Raw genomic sequence first — 19,850 nt, 5'->3', positions numbered from 1 at the left:
TTTCTCCTTCTCCCTTCTATTTCTTGCAATTGTATAGCTTAGTGTCTCCCCCTTATACCTGCCTTGAAGCTATCCCTTACTACATCTGCCGACGTAGAGTATCTATTAATGTCCCAGAAATACATTATCCATGCTTTCATACTTATAATGTAATCCTCATCCTTTAGCAACCCTCTTTCAAACGTCCAGGTAGAATTTATTCTCTCTTTGACTTGAGCGGTTTGTATACTTAAAACCAGGGGGTTGTGATCTGACACTATCCTGGGGAATCGCTCTATACTGGAAATACCAACAAGAGAGCTAGATATGAGAAAATAGTCCAATCTAGCTATTGACTTATGTGGTGCGGAGTAAAAGGTGCTGCCTGAACCCATTGGATTTTTTTCGGCCCACATATCGCTTAATGCATTATGGCTAGCAAGATTTTGTACTGATCTATATACCTTTTTCTTCCTTCCCATATAACTCCCCCCATGCTTCTCAAACAAACCATTTAAGTCGTTAATGTTAAAATCTCCACAACATATCACAGGTTCTGGCCATAATGCTAGTTCTCTGTCCACATATTCAAAAACATCCGGATCATCATCATTTGAGCCGTACACTGAAACAATTGTAAATCGAAATGCATTTGTTTCCAACTCAATCATCACCCACCTCCCTTCACTATCCTCTTTTTTCTTTTTGACTATTGTGCAGCCTTTCCTTGCCAGCACTGCAACACCCCTACATCTTTCTACCTGGCCTGTATAGGCTAGAACATCATACCCCATTTGCTCCAACAAATACATCTCATTAACTGCTATGTGCGTTTCTTGTAGACAGACAATGTCAATTTTCCAGAATCGCAGTAGTGCCCCCAGTTTTTGTCTTTTTTCTCTGTTATTTAGACCACATATATTCAACGTGATTATCCTAGTTTCCATCTAACACATTTTTTTCCCCCCCTTCCTTTTTCCAGCATTCCACGCCCATTACTTCCAACTTTTCCTCTCGACATAATGATCATAGTGACTTTTACCAATCTGTACTGTATTTTTACTCCAACCACAAAACGTGCCCCCCCACCCTCCCCTTCTGTACCCCCCCCTCCCCAGCTGCTCCCCCCCCCCCCTGTGACAGGCAAATAGGTCAGTACTGACCTATGTGTGTCCACTGTGCGTTGTAGCGTCGCCCCCCTCTCCTCCCCTACCCAAATGAGAAAAGGAAAATCCAATCCCTGAAAAACTCCTATTCTCCCTAGTCTTTATATGGTTTTTCCAAATTACCCTTTTTGCTGATCATTACTGTTTTTTCCCAATTTCATTTCCTCTTCTTTTCTTTTCTTTTTTGACTTTTTACCCCTCTGCCCCACCCTATTCTAATATATCTGCTTGATACTATCTTCTAGCTCCACCTTTTTTCCTTCATCTCTTTTAACTCTTCTAGATATTCTCCAGCCTTAACCTCTGAGAAAAACATTCTGACTCTGCCCCCAACAATAACTTTTAGTTTTGCCGGGAACATCAGATAGGCTTCAGCGCCTTGACTCTGAAATACCGCAATCATTTGCCTGAGTCTCCACCTCCTTTCCACTGTGACGTGGCAAAAGTCCGGTCTTGCAAAAAATGTTGTTCCATCCACAGTCTTTTTAGAGTCAGGTCTGGCTTTGTCCATCAGCTCTTGTCTCGCCAGAAAGTTCCCAAAGAATACTAACATCGCTCTTGGAAGTGTACCATCACCTCTTTTTTTCCCCTTTGTCGTGAGCGGAAACCTGTGTGCTCTTTGCACCTCTTGTTCCCATTGCCATGGGGTCCCCGGAAAGGCACCTTTTAGCAGCTTAATCACAAAGCCTCTGGGGTCTTGCCCCTCTGCCCCTTCCTCTATTCCAAGAAGACGTGCGTTATTTCGCCTCTGGCGATTCTCCAAATCCTCCACCTTCCATTGCAGATCCTCCATCAACTTCGAATGCTCTTCTCTGCTTGCCTGCCAGTCCGTCACTTCCTCCTCAATCCTGCCAGTCCTTTCTTCCACTTCGGTAACTCTTTCACTCACTTCCTCACGTTTTTTGTTTATTCTCCTAATAGAGGCTTGAATTTTTTTAGTATCATGCCTGGCTCTTCTACTCTCTGCTCTAGCTTCCATTTGAATTTGTTTTAGAGTTGCAAATATTAGGTCTAGTTTCCCATCCTCATTCTGGGGGTCTTGCCCATCCTCCTTGTAGAGGTTCGAAGTAGCGGAGTAGTCCCAAATCAGTTTTTTATGAGAGCTCTTATGTAATGTTGTGGGGGAGCCTGTTCTCCTGCTAGTCAGCCTGCGTTTTTTTTGTGTGCCTTTCTCTTTGGAGCCCCCTGTATCTTCAGTGCTAGAGCATGAGTCTCCTGTTTCTTTCTCATCTTCACTGCTGGTGATAGTGGAGTCTGACTCTTCGGGGACTGAGAAGAATTCTCTGTCCCCCTCAGCTCCCTCTGCACCCTCTGCGCCCTCTGTATATCCAATGACAAGCTGCTCCTTTTGTCCTTGCAATATACTGTTACTGTTACTGGTCTCAGAGTTTCTATGCACATTATTCCAGCTTTGCGCTTGATCTGTCAATAAACCTGCCTCCACCTCCTGTAGCGCTTCTAACAAAGGGTCTGTGTTTAAGGGTTCAGTTGCATTAACCTCTTTTACCGCTCTCACCTCTTTCTCCATGATCGTGCGCTCAGCCTTCTCTCCGGCGGTAACTGACTCAATTGCAGCTTGCTCCGCGGAAAGCGTGAGCTCTGCACGTTCCGTTCGCGTTGGTTGCCTGGTAACGCCTATGCTTGCGTCCACGAGGACGCTACCTCCAGGACCGCTTGCCGAAGAATTCTCCGCGCCCAGGACTGCCTCTGCGTCCTCAGTTGGGGCCGCCGGGGGTGCCTTACTGTTAAAAATCTCGATCACTGAGGGCTGACGAAAGGTGAGGTCGCCCTTCTTTCTCTCCGTAGTGGATTTTCCCGCTTGGCTGGGTTGAATGCTGTGACTGCCGCTGCGAGTGTCATCATTTGGGTTAAGTACCTTGCCTCTATCTTTCTCGGCAGCTCTTTCAGTTTTCTTGATTTTGCGCTGCTGAGCCTTGGAAGCCGTCGAGATCGTGGGTGTAGAGCGTTTGTTGGGTGGGGGCATCTTGGTTTTCGGGATTGTGCCAGTCCTTCCCGGATCCTTCTGGCCTATCTCTTTTGCTGGTCCGATGCTTGAGACTGCTGTCTGTTTGTCTTTTGCCCGGTTTGCCATCTTAGGAACAATAGCCTTTCGAAGCTCCCCAAAGAGCGATTTCAGTTGCAGTAGGCTTTTTTTTAGGCAGTGAAAAACACCGCTATTTCCCTCCAGCATCAGCCAGCATAACCTCTGCTGCATGCTTCTTTAGCAGCCGATCAGGATCCTGGTTCCTCCATGGGTCAGAGAGGGGTCTAGATGCGACTTGCACCTACAGCGCTACAGCGGCCATCTTGCCTAATCACTAATTATTTTATATTCACAAAAAAACTGTGGACAAATACACAATATATCATATCAAAAACACACATAAAATCAATAAAAAATAAGTTAATAATTCATAACGATTCCTAATTAAAAGCTAGTCCTTCCAAGCTTTGAGAGTGGCCCCAGGGGGGGTGGCTTACGGTGCCCTGTTCAGTGCCCGAGTCTGGACAAGACTTGGACCAAACATAGCACCGAGCTGAGGGTCCAGGCAGGATGCAGAAAGCCCCCTCTTCCGCTTGACAGGGGATGGGGGGGCTCTGGAGAGCGCCAGGGGCCCATTCTACAGATTGTTTCTGGAGTCAGAGGGGTCACGTGGACACAGTTCTACTCACGCAGCTTAAATTGTGCATCCCTCGGTGCCAGCCTGACCCCGTCCAGGCCTCACCCGCCCAGTCTAAGGATTGGGTTCGTTGATAGTGCCCTGGCACTCGGCCTGTGTTTCTAGTCTTGTGATGGGTCCGTGTATGTTAGTTATCAGGGTTCCACAGTTCTCCTGCAGCCTGCGCGGCGTGGGCACTTCTGGCACCGCAGGCCGCATGTCTCCAGCTGGGGGTAAATCTTGCTGTGCTGTAGGCAGTGCCCACTCCAGTTCCAGAAGTGTCTCGCGCTGCTGCAGGAGTCAGACACCTGTCGTCAGGATAAAGTCCCCCCGGGGCACGCATCCCGTCCGTCTCCACTGGTCTACCGTCTACCGTCTACCTTTGCTCCAGATGTGCATATCCAGGGCGGGTGGGAGTGAGGTAAGCATGGCTAGCCGCCCTACCCCACACCTTATAACCCTGTATATAGGTGGGGGTCCCTCTTCCCGCATTAGCAGACCGTCCAATGGGAGATGCCCGTGTGTTCCACTGGGCAACCTTTTGCCCAGGTCCCATTCTTGTCCAGTCAGGGTGCCGCCTGCTGGAGACTAGCGGCCATGCAACAGAGCCCCCCTGTAGGGGGTATATGCAGCCCACCTTTGCCCTATTCCCTCTTTGAGGAGGTCTTTTAATTCTCCTCTGCTTACCCGCGCGCATCCGCTCCGATAGAGTGGTTTATCCATCTCTGCCAAGGCCCTCTGTGGTACCGCCTACACCCCACCCTGCAGAACATAAAGATCTCGCGGCAGGAAGACCATTCTGGCCACTTTACCATCACCGATACCTGTAGGTGATCCGTCATTGGAGGTTGATGTCACCAGGATGCTGACAGGGTGGTGAGAGGATCCTGCTCTGATGTCACCAGGGTGGTGAGAGGATGCTGATCGGGTGTCACCAGGATGCTTACAGGATAGTGAGAGGATGCTGATCGGGTGTCTACAGGATGCTGAAAGGGTAGTGAGAGGATGCTGATCGGGTGTCACCACGATGCTGACAGGGTAGTGAGAGGTAGCAGCTCTGATGTCACCAGGATGCTGACAGGGTAGTGAGAGGATGCTGCTCTGGTGTCACAGCATGGGCGAATTTTGCGAATCTCGCGTTCGCGAATTTTGCGGATTTGCGAACTCGCAATCCGTGAACTCTCGTGATTTTTTTTTTTGTGTTCGCGCGGGTTTCTGCCAGTTTGCGAGTGTTTTGTACATTTTCGCAAACGCAAACTTACCTGTCGGGTCGCAAGTTTTGCGAACTTGTTGTTTCTACGTGTCCAGCCTGTTTGGGACACTCTTCTTCATCACTGCCACTCTCTGTCACCACTGCCACTCTCTGACTACTCATGCCACCCTCTGGCCCACCCATGCCACCCTCTGTTTCATCACAGCACCCTCTGGTTGTCCAGTGTACATTATTGTGGCAAAGCAAAGCACACCTTCCCTGCCTCAAGTGGCCTGAATTAATTTGGGGCTGATTAATGTGTCACAGAATATTTTTTTAGCTGGCACCTGCTTCCTTAGTGCTTCCTGATTAGTGATCTTTTGCACTTGCAAGTGCTTTCATTGTTGCAAAATTAGTTACAACACCTGCCCTGCCCCAACTGACAATAATGAATTAGGGGCTGATTAATGTGTCACTGGATTTGAACTTCCAGCCTGGCTCCTGCTTGTCTCCCTTAGCTGTAATTCAGGACCTTTGTGGCATATGTGAAACTATTCTGAGGGTCAGAGCAGGGTCACATAATAGTTGGAAGTAGGCAACTGAACTCTGGAGGGGCCCCTCAGGAAGCACTACAGGAAATGGCTACTAATGATGAGCTTGAACTTTTGAACCTGGTAAGTAGTTTCAGTTTTGCTAAGATCGTATTTCTGCAATTTAGCGCTTATTCGCGGGGCGCGAAGTTGAACTGGGAAGCCGCGAACTCACGCGAACAGTGCGAGCAAGCCATAAAATCCGCTGCTCGCGGATTTTGCGGTAAATTCGCGAATCTCGCGGATTGCAAATTTACCGGAAATCCGCGAGCGGAACGGATTTTCCGCCCATACTTAGTCACAAAGATGCTGACAGGGTAGTGAGAGGATGCTGCTCTGATGTCACCAGGATGCTGACTGGATAGTGAGAGGATGCTGCTCTGGTGTCACAAAGATGCTGACAGGTTAGTGAGAGGATGCTGCTCTGATGTCACCAGGATGCTGACAGGATAGTGTGAGGATGCTGCTCTGGTGTCACCAGGATGCTCACAGGGTAGTGAGAGGCTGCTGCTCTGATGTCACCAGGATGCTCACAGGGTAGTGAGAGGATGCTGCTCTGATGTCACCAGGATGCTGACTGGATAGTGAGAGGATGCTGCTCTGGTGTCACAAAGATGCTGACAGGGTAGTGAGAGGATGCTGCTCTGATGTCACCAGGATGCTGACAGGGTAGTGAGAGGCTGCTGCTCTGATGTCACCAGGATGCTCACAGGGTAGTGAGAGGCTGCTGCTCTGATGTCACCAGGATGCTGATAGGGTAGTGAGAGGCTGCTGCTCTGATGTCACCAGGATGCTGACAGGGTAGTGAGAGGATGCTGCTCTGATGTCACCAGGATGCTGACCGGGTAGTGTGAGGATGCTGCTCTGGTGTCACCAGGATGCTGACAGGGTAGTGAGAGGATGCTGCTCTGATGTCACCAGGATGCTGACAGGGTAGTGAGAGGATGCTGCTCTGGTGTCACCAGGATGCTGACAGGGTAGTGTGAGGATGCTGTTCTGTCATTAGGATGCTGACAGAGTAGTGTGAGGATGCTGCTCTGGTGTCACAAAGATGCTGACAGGGTAGTGAGAGGCTGCTGCTCTGGTGTCACAAAGATGCTGACAGGGTAGTGTGAGGATGCTGCTCTGGTGTCACCAGGATGCTGACAGGGTAGTGTGAGGATGCTGCTCTGATGTCACCAGGATGCTGACAGGGTAGTGAGAGGATGCTGCTCTGATGTCACCAGGATGCTGACAGGGTAGTGAGAAGCTGCTGCTCTGATGTCACCAGGATGCTGACAGGGTAGTGAGAGGCTGCTGCTCTGATGTCACCAGGATGCTGACAGGGTAGTGAGAGGCTGCTGCTCTGGTGTCACAAAGATGCTGACAGGGTAGTGAGAGGATGCTGCTCTGGTGTCACAAAGATGCTGACAGGGTAGTGAGAGGATGCTGTTCTGATGTCACCAGGATGCTGACAGGGTAGTGAGAGGCTGCTGCACTGATGTCACCAGGATGCTGACAGGGTAGTGAGAGGCTGCTGCTCTGATGTCACCAGGATGCTGACAGGGTAGTGAGAGGCTGCTGCTCTGATGTCACCAGGATGCTGACAGGGTAGTGAGAGGCTGCTGCTCTGGTGTCACAAAGATGCTGACAGGGTAGTGAGAGGATGCTGCTCTGGTGTCACAAAGATGCTGACAGGGTAGTGAGAGGATGCTGTTCTGATGTCACCAGGGTGCTGACAGTAGTGAACTCAGTGATACATGCAAATAAATAAGCTGCCCCTAGCGCCGGATGGCTGACACGAGAGTACTAGGCTCTACATCCTGCGGAGCCCGTGCAGTCCCAGGTCACTTCACCTGTAAGGGTGGATGAAGACTTTACAAACCGTTGAAGCAAGATCTGATGTGACGCCATGAATGCGCCTCACCCTGGCTGAGGGCGTCCCGAGGTTGCTGGTGAGCGCAATTCCCCCCTTCGCCCCCCGCCCCCCGCCAACTACAAGCCCGGGCACCAAAATAAGAGGCCCACATTAGCAAAGCATATTGTAAAAAAAGAGGTATATATGGGAAATAAACAGTAATAAAACCTGACACGCACGGCCATCAAATCGGCCAAAAATTGCAACAACAAAAAAAGCTGGCCCACACACTGATCTGTCAGAGCAGCCCGTCGGGCACTTCTGGGTTTCCCTCTAGTCCGACCCTCGACACACGCCTCTTGGTGCCCTCATTCAGCCTGTGTTTTTGAATAGTCACATCAGGGCCACAAGAATCCCCCGCTCCACAATGCCCAAACCCGCAAATAACACACAGACACAAGTGTTACGTTTGGGAAAATTTGCTGCATGTTTATTACATACAACATATGTAATGATGGTGGGTTAACTTACGGGCGATCCTAGGGCAGGCCGCATTCTCGCCACCTGCCCGCCTGTTGAGCCAATCAGCACAGTGGCGAACCACCCAACTGCTGCACAATTACCATAATTATACTACACACGCCCTTTGCGGGGCGTGACTTGGCAAACCCCCGGTTGCACAGGCCCACAACCGCCCGAAGGACTACTGGGGCGCCGACACGAGTTCCTGCACCTCCCATGAGGTTACAGGTTAGGCTCTGGCACCCCTATGTGCCCGCTCAAGTACAGTGTTTGCACCTCTCTTCCGGAATGCCTGCAACGAAAAAGGAACACATTAAAGTTCCCCAAGAGCCCCCCCCACCAGGGTGCTGACAGGAGGGTCCTGGTACAGACACTCTGGGTTCGAGGAAGGGTGGGGAAAGAGTGTCCCGACGAAACTGTGCGACGACGTCCGGAGCGGCAAAGAGTCTCAACAGGGGCATGGGAGTAATGTACCCCTGGAGGCTCCTCCCAGCCGCCCCGGACGTGCGTCACAGACATGCCTCCTCCTACCGGGAAAAGCCTGCCCGGGAGAGGAGTGGCTGGCCAAAAAGATGGGCGGGAGCAGCCCTCTGTGACTAGGGGCCCGCCCTCCTGATGGCCACTGCGTGGCCTTGGGCAAGCACATAGTCACATCAGGGCCACAAGAATCCCCCGCCCACACACTGATCTGTCAGACCAGCCCGTCGGGCACTTCTGGGTTTCCCTCTAGTCCGACCCTCGACACACGCCTCTTGGTGCCCTCATTCAGCCTGTGTTTTTGAATATATCTGAGATGAGCAGCCGGACTCCAGTCCCACAGACCACTAGCAAGGTTTTGCAGGCTGTCCACATCATTTTGCGCCCCCAGTGCCCAGGCCAGGTCTGGTGCAGGCATCTGCTGAGGGTTGGAGTCTGTGTCGGTGTCCAGACCCCTGTGATTCAATCAAGTGTTGGCTCCGCGGCTCCTGTGGCGTCCGAGGCGGATCCCAGAGGAAGAGGAAGTGCGTCACTGGGCCGGGGCCTGAGCTGCGCCTGGCTTTACAGATCCGTGTGCCGGAGGATCCAGGATTCAAGCCTGGGGCATTAGTGCATGACCCTTGGAGGCCACGCCCACTCTCCGCTCTCTATTGCTGTGAGCTGTGTTTATGCTCTACAAATACCAACACATGCAAACATGCATTATCAACATACATGATCACCTTCTGCCAGTGCTTGAAATGGAAAAATAGAAGTGCAGGTACTCTGTAGCAGAGTACCTGCTTCTTTGTTTGAAGTGCCGGTACTCTCCAATTAAAAGTATAGCATTTCTCTTGAAGTGTCAGTACTCGGTACCGGACAGTACCGGCCCATTTAAAGCACTGCCTCCTCATCACAGCGAGCGGCGTCATTTCTTGCAAACGCAGGGCCTCATTTACGATGATTCGGCGTTGTCAGCGCTGCAGGTCTTTGCTGCGCTGCCCAAATCGACAGGGCGGGAATGCGCAATATTTACAAGATAAGGTGCAACTGTGTTCTGTCAGCAGCGCTGGCGCCCAATTTGGTGTCTAGCGCCAACGCAGGCTCCTGTGCACCTGGCGCAAGAGTGTCTGTGTAGTTGGCAGGATTAATTATGAGCAAGAAGGGGCACCTCCCCCCCCCCCCCCCCTCAAAATCAACCCATAGAGGCAGGTTCCTCTCTCCATGTGTGCTGCAGAGCCCCGCACAGCCCCAGCAGAGCCCCAGGAGAGCCCCAGCAGAGGGGACCTGTCCTGGCCCCCCAACAGTGTGAATGAGCCCCCCCCCCCCCCATGCACTCCCAACAGATCCGTCTCCTGACCCTCTGAAGAGACAGCTGTTTCTTCAGGGAGCAGGTCTGCGCTGCAGTTCGCCCATAGCGCCGTGAAGCCCGGCGAGGTGTGGGAGCTCAACAAGAAGCTGAATGAGACAGATGGGCAGACGGGGGTGGGGAAGAGTTCGTAGATGAGTGATGGACAGACAGACGGCCAGGCAGGGTCCTGGTACAGACACACAGCATAGCTGGCCCTGTGGGGGCACAATTTACAATACCCGGCGGGTAAGATGGATGAATGTATACACTGTGTAGAGCAGATGATATACCTTGTGTAACCTAGAAAACACAAACAAGCACTGACCAAGCCAACTCGTTTGTCTTTAGAGCGCTAGAGATTATGCAAAGTGCATTTGCCATCAGTATTTAGGGTTTCACCGCAGCCCTTGTGGAGCTCGGCAGGCTCCCGGGCACCCCCGGCTGGGCTCTGGGCGGGGGCACCTCTGACAATAGCAGGGCGCACCCCGCCCAGAGTGCGGGAAGCGCACGCCCAGGTGACGGGCAGTGTGTCTGGGGCAGCACCGAGCCTGCCCCGGGCCAGCTCACACCGGGGTTTGTGCAACACGGTGCCAGGGTGAGTGAACCACCTTGAACCCCTCCCCTAGCCCCGGGCACAATTAAAACTCCATCTGAGGAGCACGGTGCCAGGGTGAGTGAGCTACCTGGGGGACGCCCCGCCCCAGAGGCGGGCAGACCGGTTCCGGGGCCCTCGGCGTCACCCAGCTTACTTCAGAATACAAGACCCATCATTGCATCATCGGGGGAATAACCAGGCCGGAAGGAACTGCAGATAGATTGTGCCCTGCGTGAATGGAGTGTGGGGGAGGGGTGCAGGGCCAGGCGGGGCAGGGCTACCGTCCAGCACGGGCATCAGTCGGGTTCAGCCTGACCCTCCGCGCACAATGCCAGCCTGGCCTCGCCCTGCACCCATCACCAGCCAGATGGGGACAAGGAGGGCGCCCGGCACTTCAGAGTTTCCCGGAAGTAGTGTGCAGCCGACATCCAGCCAGAAGGTTTTTTTTTATTTTTTATTTTATTTAATGGGAATTTAATATAGCGCGAACATTACCCGAAGGTGACCGAGCGCTTTACATAAGAACCAGTTGCGATACATAAGGATTTAGGATTACATGCGTTACAAAAAGATACAAACAGAAAACCTTTTGCAAATGTACAACATGTAAAGTCACTCAAGGAAGGGATACGAATGGATATACTCTAAGAGTCACATAGGAATGGTAGATAGTACAAAGGTCAACTGCATATACTAGTGATTAGAGTTATCTCTATATACATAGGGAAGGGATACAAATGGATATACTCGAAGAGTCACATAGGAATGGTAGAGGTATAAGGGGTCTGCTGAGCCCCAAGACTTGGAGAGTGTGCTGAGGTCTCCTGCGAGTATTTATTCATGTGTATATGTATGACGCAGACAATACCATACATGCCAACAAAGAAAATCGTGAGAATGTCTTTCTTCCATTGACTTTTATTGCGGCTGCACGGGGTCTACTGGCGTGTTGGGGTTTGCAAGTCTGAGGATGCAGGATCCGAAATCAGACATTCTATGAAGTTTTTTCCGCACCTGTCAGGAGCGCAGGGAAATCGCTATGGCAGGCAGAGGGAGCGTGACATAAGGGTTGTGCACTGTCCTGCAGGGGCAGGTTCCTGGCTGTGCATACTCAGTCACCGAGACCAGCCCCTCCCATCTGAAGACACCTGCCCCTCCCATCTGAAGACACCTGCCCCTCCTTCTGTGGGATGTAAAGTGGTTGGATTCCTCCCAAAAGTTGGGGCCGATTCAAAGAACTAACTTAAGACAAAATCCTAAACTTACTACTTTTGGTCGAGCAGATCTGAAAGGCATTCAGAGCTGTGGTAAGTCGAGTCCTTCACATCCGTGTTGGGGGCGGTGGGGAGCAGTCCCTTCTGAGCAGTGTTGCTGAGTCTACTGATGTTCTTGGAGTTTCCAAACCAGGTAGCTGCACTTTTCGGTTGGCCCGATACCACCGTATAAGAGTCGCAAGGTGAAAGGAATGAGGGAGTGATCAGATCGTTCACTCAAAGGGTGGAGATTATCAGGTCAAGTACGGAGCCTTTTGTGTGTGTATGTTTTAGGTTGTGTTGGGTTAGATCGTTGAGCGTGGAGGCGAGGTCGTTCACTGCAGAGACTTCTGTGGTGCGAGCTTGTAGATTGGTGTCTCCCAGGAAGATCACTTTTGCAGTTTGCGTTGTCTGGTCAATTGTGAGGTACATACGCTCCTCGACGAAGACTGTGTTACCACCTGGAGGGTGGTAAATTGCATTCATTCCTAAAGGAGAATTGGGTTGAAAGCATAAGTCCAGAGGAGGGCACTGCAGCGTGGAGAAGGGGCCATTTGGTATCCCCTTTCATTGCCGTGAGCCTTCGTATATGATTGCAGTCCCCCCCCCCCCCCGACTCTGCCTACTTGGTCCTTTCTTATGATGGATAAATTTGGAAAGAAGATCAAGAGTGTTGTTGGATGTGTCATTGAACCAGGTCTCTGTGGGAATTACGAGGCCAAGGTTGTATTAAGAGATGTTGTTGGAGATTTCCGGTGTGCGCTTCGTTGTAGAGCTATAGTTGTAGAGCGGAGGTCATTGATGGGGTGTGATGGATGTCGGGGGATTTGGTTCTGATTGGAATGTTGTTGCTGTTAGCAGGTGTCTGCTTTGGATGGGGTTGGTGTTTGAAGTGGCTGTGGAGATGGTTAGAATTTTTTTTTATTTTTTTTACATTTTCTCTTTTTTTTAAATAAATGTATTTATTAACATTTTCTTAATTACATTACAAAGACATTGATTAATAGCAACACATGGTGGCCCTTTCAGCGAGACATCTGCATCATATAAGAACAACAGTGGCGGACAATCTAGTAACTGTTCTAGAATCTTGTACATTGTTGTGGGCATCTTTCAGCTGTGTAACCCACACACCCTCCACAGGGGGTCACTGTGAGTCAGAGAGGGACAATCCATAGTGTGTTAACCATGGCTTCCATATTTTCCAGAACTTTTTGGGGCACCCCCGTGCTTTATAGGTCATCTTTTCCCCCAATATATCCATACTTTTTCCCACTCCTTCAGGGATGGGATCGTCACCGCCCCCCATGCCTTAACCAAGTCTCGTTTCGCTACCACTAATACTAGTTGAAGTAAGGTTAAGTTTAGTTTAGGGAGAGCAATGTCAGTGGATAGTCCCAACAAAACAAACTGTGGACTAAGTGGAATCGTCTCTCCCAAGACCATACCCAACGAGATGGTTAGAATTCTGTGCTGGTTGGAGTCGTCTGGAGTGGAGGTGGAAGTAGGCCTGGAGGGAGTAAAGGAGGCTTGGGGTAATGGGGTGTTGTAACTTGCAAGCAGTTTGACAATGTCCGATTGGGAGGGAATTGGTGGGAATCTTGTGTGGTCAAGAGTGATGTGACTTCAGTTGGGGGAAAGAGAAGATAATATGGAGCTCAACGGGAATACATTCTCGTCAAATTGTGAAACTTCTGAGTTGAGGAGATTACGTTCGTGTTCAAGGAAGTAAATGGCCATGAGGGTGTGGGAGTGGAGTTTGCAGGGTGGGCAGGAGGACGTGCGGTGTGAGGTGGCGGTGTGCAAGGAGAGTACGTTGTGTGGGTGAGCGAGCCTGAGAGGAGTGTGGTGCAGTGTAGGCGAGCACCATGAGGTGATGTGTGTTGTGTGGCTTCAGTTTGGCTTTAGAGGGTGGTCATACTCAGGGTAGTTACTGACGTGAGTTTGGATGTAATGTGTTGTGTTCCAAAGTCACGTGAGGACTGAAGTGAGTGATAGCGAGGGAGTTGTACTCAGAGTAACTGAGAAGGAAGTGTGCCGAAGCGGCACGAAGTAGCTTTGGGTGAGGTTGAGTGCTCAGGTGAGCGGGTGTCCTTTTGGAGATGTAGAGGTACAATTGCAGATGTGTGGGTTCAGCATGGGAGGAGAGTTCTTATGAAGTAGACTGAAGGGGGGTGGGGGCAGGGAGTAGGGTGGTGTGAGCAGGAGTCCTCAACTGAAGTGGTGTGTAATGTGAAAGATCAGAGGGATTGTGGCTGGCGTAGGTGATGACAGGGTAGAAGGGACTAACCCGCTCTGGGTCACTGATGTGTGTGAATGTTTGTGATGTGAGAGGGGAGTGGGATGTTGAAGAGTTGTCATTGCTGGACGGGAGTGTTCTATGTGTGTATGAGCAGGGTGGACGAGGTGTGGATTCAGATGAGAGGGAGTGATCTGATAAGAAGGGTTGATCTGTGTACGATCTGGCAGGATGGGGGGGTGAAGTGTATGGTTAAGGAGGTTGCTGATTGTAACAAGAAGTTGAGTGGAAGTAAAGTAATGGCTAAAAAGGAGGAAGTAGGAGAAAAAGGTATTTTTGGTGGGGTGTAATCGACATGAGAAGGTACGCTTGGGAGGGTAAGTGCACCCCGGTCGAGTGGGCATCGAAGCCCTGAGAGTGGATTAATGGGGTCTGAGGGGTTGAGCTACGCATGTCTGGGAGAGAGTCAGATGACATGTTTGGGGAAAGTCGAGGAAGCTTGCAGTAGGGCACTGAGCCAGACCGGGAATATGTGGTCCAATGAGGAGCACGCAGATATTTGGTCTGGACTAGGCCTGGGTGGTAAATTCCGTTCTGCTTGCGGAATATGCAGAATTTGAGTAATTTCACGTTCCCGCAAAGAAAGCGGAATTGCCACAAATTCAGCGATCCACGGCTTCGCTGAATTTTTTGCTTGTTCGTGCTTTCAAAATGCGTGTTCATAAGATATTTCTCCCCGAGCACGCAAACAGCATTTGCGAACAGGAAAAAAGCATCACGAATGGGCAGAACAAGCAATTTTTCATGTTGGCAGAACTTTTGCGTGCTCGCAGAGATTTTTTACCATTTCGCGGAGCATTGTGTAGCGCGACTACGCAAATTCCGCCCACCCCTAGCCTGGACCAGAATCTTACCTTTATTGTTGGTGGAGGGGGTGATGGATCCATTGAACAGTGATGAGGGAGGAGCCTGAAGCTTGAGCCACGAGGATGCTGGTGGAAGATGTCACATTGAGTTTGTTGTGGACCTTGTTGGACCGGATGTATGACGTTACAACGCATACTTTTACTCCGCATACCATTACAACGCGGTATTCACAACGCATACCACTACAACGCATAGCGCTTTGGGGTGCTGGATAGTGGTAAGTATAATTTACTATTCTAACTCCAGTCCCCGTGGACCCTAGGGAAGGTGTTGGATAGTAAATTAAACTTACCTCTTATCCTAGAGCGCCCCCCAGCGCGATGCGTTGTAATGGTATGCGTTGTAATGCCTGCGTTGTAGTGGTAGTGCGTTGTAAAAAATGCGTTGTAACAGGTGAATACCGTTGGACCAGGACGTAGTGTTCCTGGTAAAGAAGGGGAGGTCTGTTATAAGCTTCCCTTATCGGACACTATGACACTGATCAGCAAACAGGGTGCCTGGGGCTGCTTCCAGGGTGCTAGTTTTACATTTTTTGGGCTGAATTTTGGGAGAGATTAGGAGTTTCTATGATCTTAAATGACTTGATTCCAGCTTTCTCCATCTTTGCAGTGATTTAGGGAACCCCAGTCTTCCTCCCATTGCTTCCTGCTCTGCCTCAGTCCAAAAATGTGCAGAGTTTTGTTGCGGACTTTGATCTCTGCTCCGGAGGCCCTAGCGCCTTCCAACAGGAGTAGGCGCTTTATAAATCTCTCATTCATTCATTCATTCTGGCCAGGCCGTCTTTCCTTGCCGAGCCGCTGAGGATCCGGGTCACTCCGCCCCAGGTGCTGCTCCTGCCGGGACACACGGACCAGCTCCTACTAATGTGTATTTAATACAAACAAAATTACTTTCTAATTAGACATTTAATGTGGCCTGAGGAAGGAAGGCGCGCCCGTTTAAGTATCTGCACCCTTTGGGCTGGCGTTAGCCATGCGGGGAGGGGCTCTGACAGAGGAAAGCTCCGTCTTTTCTAGCCCCCACCTGCCACTGCCCCCAGAGTCTGTGCCACTGAAGAATACGCAGGTCCGCAGGACCGGTCCGCTCCCTGGACTCTGTGGACAGGCAGTGATAAGCGGGGACCTTGTTTCCCCATGCCCATAGTTGATGACGCCATTTCCCTACGGTCCGGAAGTTTGCCAGGAGTAACCTGTGCGCAGCATTAAGGGCCGTAGCTATCTGTCGCCCTCTAGTGGACCGGAGAGGGTAAGTGAGAGTGTTGGGGAGCCCCAGGAGTATGTATGCGGGGAGTCGATGCAGTTCCGTTTTGAAAGCGCTGTCTGTCATTCAAAATGAACTCCCAGAATCTTGCATACATGCCAACATTTCAACTTCGATAAGAGGGAGAAATATTCGCAGGCGGAAAGACCTGAATAACGCGTAACACAAAACGGGTCAGGCGTAACATAAAATAGATTGGAGGCAGTTGTGGCTGGTGGTATTTGAAAGTTGTGGGCTGTAAACATCTGTGGGAGTGCACTGCAGCGAGCAAGCACAGCTTGCGAGCCTGAATACCTTAAGGAGGGTTCGGGGGTTCACCCCTGAGAAAATTTTGAAATAAGAGTGGGTAAATGGTGCATTTTCAAGCAAATTTGAGAAGCAAGAAGGTTGATAAAGCAATTGTGAAAGTGCAGTGTACATTATTAAAGGGATGTCAAAAAACAACATGTAGATAGAATTGTTTCTGAAGCTAGGCCCTGCCAGTGCCACGCACCTCTGACCACTATACACTCTGCGTGCCAGAAGGGGCTAGCGTCAGAAACATTTCTATTGTCAGGTTTCTGAAGCTAGGCCCAGTGCTGGCATCCAGTGTGCATGCTTCTCAGAGGTGCGTCACGCGTGGCAGGGTCTGTAGCTTCAGAGTGAGAAACATTTTCTGCACCTGTCTGCGTTCTCACTCTATAAACACTAACATTCGTTAAAGTGCAGAGTCACTCTGCACTTCAAAGAGTGTTAGTTTTTAGAGTGGGAACGCGATCCAGAGGTAATTCAGAACTGCTTTGGATGAAGGCGCACATTTGCTTTGTGTGACTGTCCTCCAATTGTTCCAATTGCCTCTGACGGTCACTGATACATTTACCTTTGGGCCATAGAGACTACGAATGTTGAAACTATAAACAATAGGCAATTTCCGAGTTTCAGAATAATACTATTGTAGTACTACGTCTCTAAAAACTAAGTGCTATTTGCCAAAATCCACACTGTAGATTTTCACCTCAATCTGCTGCATTTCTCGGAGGGCTCCTACCACTACAAGCAGAACTCAGGTACACGTAGACCTACTACTTTGTAGTATGTGTGGGAGTAGCCAGGGCGGGGGGGTGTCAGAAAAATAAACAATACCTATTAAAAAGTGGGAGAAAAGAAGAGAAAAGTACAAAAAAGTAAGGGGGAATAAGGAGGGCATGAATACGTATAACCACTATTACAAAAGTGTAAGGCAGACCCAGTGCTCATAAGTTACACCCACAGTTATTCAAGCAGTACAACTGCCCAGACAGGCTCAAATCTTCTCCAGCCAAGCCTTGGAGTAAGCCACTCACATGCACTGCAAGAAAATCACTCTGAAAACCAATGCAGACAGGATATAACACTAATAGGAGAAAGGCAAACATTAATAAAGTAAATTTGAAAAAAAATCTAATTGACCTAGGCATCGAAGAAAAACCATCACCCTAAATTACATAAACCTAAACTACCATAAATAAATGAAATAAATACACAGATGAAATTACAAACAATAAAATATAGCGCATTTCAAAAATGCTCACATGTTGTGAAACCTGGGAATAACAAAATCACTGACATACAATTTTTACATGCATCTCCAAAATGACACGTCATATGACATGGGTCACTGCTCAGAATATGCCAAGTCATGCACAGCATTACAATATACATGCACACAACCACTCAATGACACCCAATTAGCACAAACCTATTGAGAGCACATTAAAGCACGGTTTGCACCGTGCACTGATATACACATTGAATTGTACGGAGACTGCGGTTGTGTTCGCACACTGCACATGCTCTCCGTGGGATCCCTATCTACTTACCTTGGGTGGTTTCTTGGGTCCCCAGCAATTCTAAGTCCTCTTGACTGTGTGTCAACTCGAGTTGCGATTCTTATACCACTTTCTTCATATTTATAATAAAGGGTAGGTGTAATACACATCTGGCTCTGTGTCTTCTGTCATCAAAATTAGTGAATGTTCATAAGCCCACACAGAGATACCCGACGAAGAAGGGTGCATATGGAATGGCTACAGAATCACATTACTGGATGCTGCTAAGCAGAAGGTGGAAGTTATGAAAATACCGATGAATCACTGAAGCTATACAGGAAGACATTTTGGTCGAGCAGAGAAGTTGGGATTAATCCTCAACTTTTCCAGGTTCATGCTGTGCAATTCAGCTACCAGATGGGTACAATCTTTAACATCAAAGGTTAGTTCTTTGTCCTTAATTCTTGAAAGGGGGGGATTGTGCAACAGGCAATCAGGATTTTATTTTTAGCAGCCGCACAATAGATAGTGCTAGTGCAACAAAATCGGTCCCAAACTCCTATTTTTGGTTTGTGCTGTGTAAAACTGCCAAAAATAACATGTTGATATATGTCACAGACTACAATCACCCCCTCCAAGAATTAAGGACAAAGCAATGATCCCCGATTTTCCAGTTGCTCACTGTGCAATTCAGCCAGCCAGTAGATGGGTACCTGCCTCTGATATTAAAGGATAATGCTTTCTTAGAGAGGAGAACCAGCAAATTAACAGGGAGAGCTGAGCCAGGAGTGTGGCTTGGCTTTTAGGGCACGTGCATGAGCTGGGCAGTGAGAATGTTTGCTATGTACATCATACAACAAACATCGCGTAAAATATGACAAAATATCTTCAAAATTCAAGAAAGTGAATTTCTCTAACATGTAGAAGCTTTAACATTAAACCGTCACATTACAGCACTGTACTAAGAAATACTTACAAGTGATAGTTTTGAGGCACAAACCATTAGTGAACTAAAGCAAGTCATGTGTCATGTAAAACCTGTAAACTGCCCAGATTAACTGATATTCTGAACTCACATATTTGAAAATGCTTTAATAAGCGCTCTTTAAGAAAAATGAGTTTTGGTGAAATAAAGTATTTGTCTAAAATCACACAATTTAAACAGGGAAGCCACAATTTACAAATCAGCCTCTAAATATGTATCTATTTGTCTTTACTTATGCTAAGGCTTTGGTTTTACCTTTTTGTTAATTTTTCATGTAGTATTAACTGACCCAAAAGTACTGAAGTGTCTTACATAAGCGCCAGCTATATTACACAATGTCACCATTCATTGTTTATCCCCTTCGAGGCTATTGACGAGCTGGGCTCGTCATCGCGCTTACCTGTCGTGCGCGGATGACAAGGCCAGCTCGTCACGTAACGCGGTAATTTCAAATCTGCCGCGCACAGCGGGAAAAGCCGCCGCAGCGATGCGGTTAAAGGCATGGGTAGATTAAGTGATTAGCCCATAATCACAGGATTTTGAACCACTGCTGGGACTTGAAACTGGTTCCCCAGTTTCAAAGTATGCAACTCTGCCCCTAACACCACATCTGGAGTATAGGGAGAACCAGCATTTCATTGTTGGCGCTAACAAAAACAGAGTTCTAATCTCTGTTTTTGTAAGCACTTCTGTTTTTGTAAGCACTATGTGAAACGGACCCCCCAAAAAAGTTAATCCCCCTCAAAAAAAATTGAGGGCAAAGAGTTAAGCTTTAATGTCAGAGGTAGAGATTGGCATCAACATTTTAATTTTCATAGTTTTACAAAGTTCAAATAAACAGAGTTAGAAACCTTGGTTGAAACGCATTTTTTCTCCCAGGGGCTACTGATAGGTTTCACTTGGTTTTTCTTTTTTTCTTACCTTAACGTGTCAGGAGTACAGAAAAGCGCTATGGCAGGCAAAGGGTGTGTGACAATATTTCAGGAGCTGGTTTCTGGCAGAGCCTACTTCGAGTCACAGGAAACCAAACCCTAGTGCCTGCTGGAGCACA

The 19,850-nt window shown here is 49.0% G+C and overlaps 1 protein-coding gene across 2 annotated transcripts in view; it reads left to right on the top strand.

The window, feature by feature from the left end:
* ASS1 (argininosuccinate synthase 1) overlaps window positions 1–19,850 on the top strand; it is a 286,380-nt gene that overhangs the window by 10,660 nt on the left and 255,870 nt on the right. Inside the window, exon 1 of one of the 2 annotated variants that reach the window (XM_086924817.1) lies at window positions 10,287–10,787. The exons of the other annotated variant lie outside the window; for it this stretch is intronic. The gene's annotated coding sequence lies outside the window, so the exon portion shown is untranslated. Of the gene's footprint in view, window positions 1–10,286; window positions 10,788–19,850 lie in introns of those variants that run through there. 2 annotated transcript variants of the gene reach the window in all.

This window comes from Lissotriton vulgaris, chromosome 5 (genome assembly GCF_964263255.1).
Source record: "Lissotriton vulgaris chromosome 5, aLisVul1.2, whole genome shotgun sequence".
NCBI classification, from domain to species: Eukaryota; Metazoa; Chordata; class Amphibia; order Caudata; family Salamandridae; genus Lissotriton; species Lissotriton vulgaris.
The sequence above is the reverse complement of the archived record's forward strand: the minus strand, read 5'-3'. Positions and strand labels throughout refer to the sequence as shown.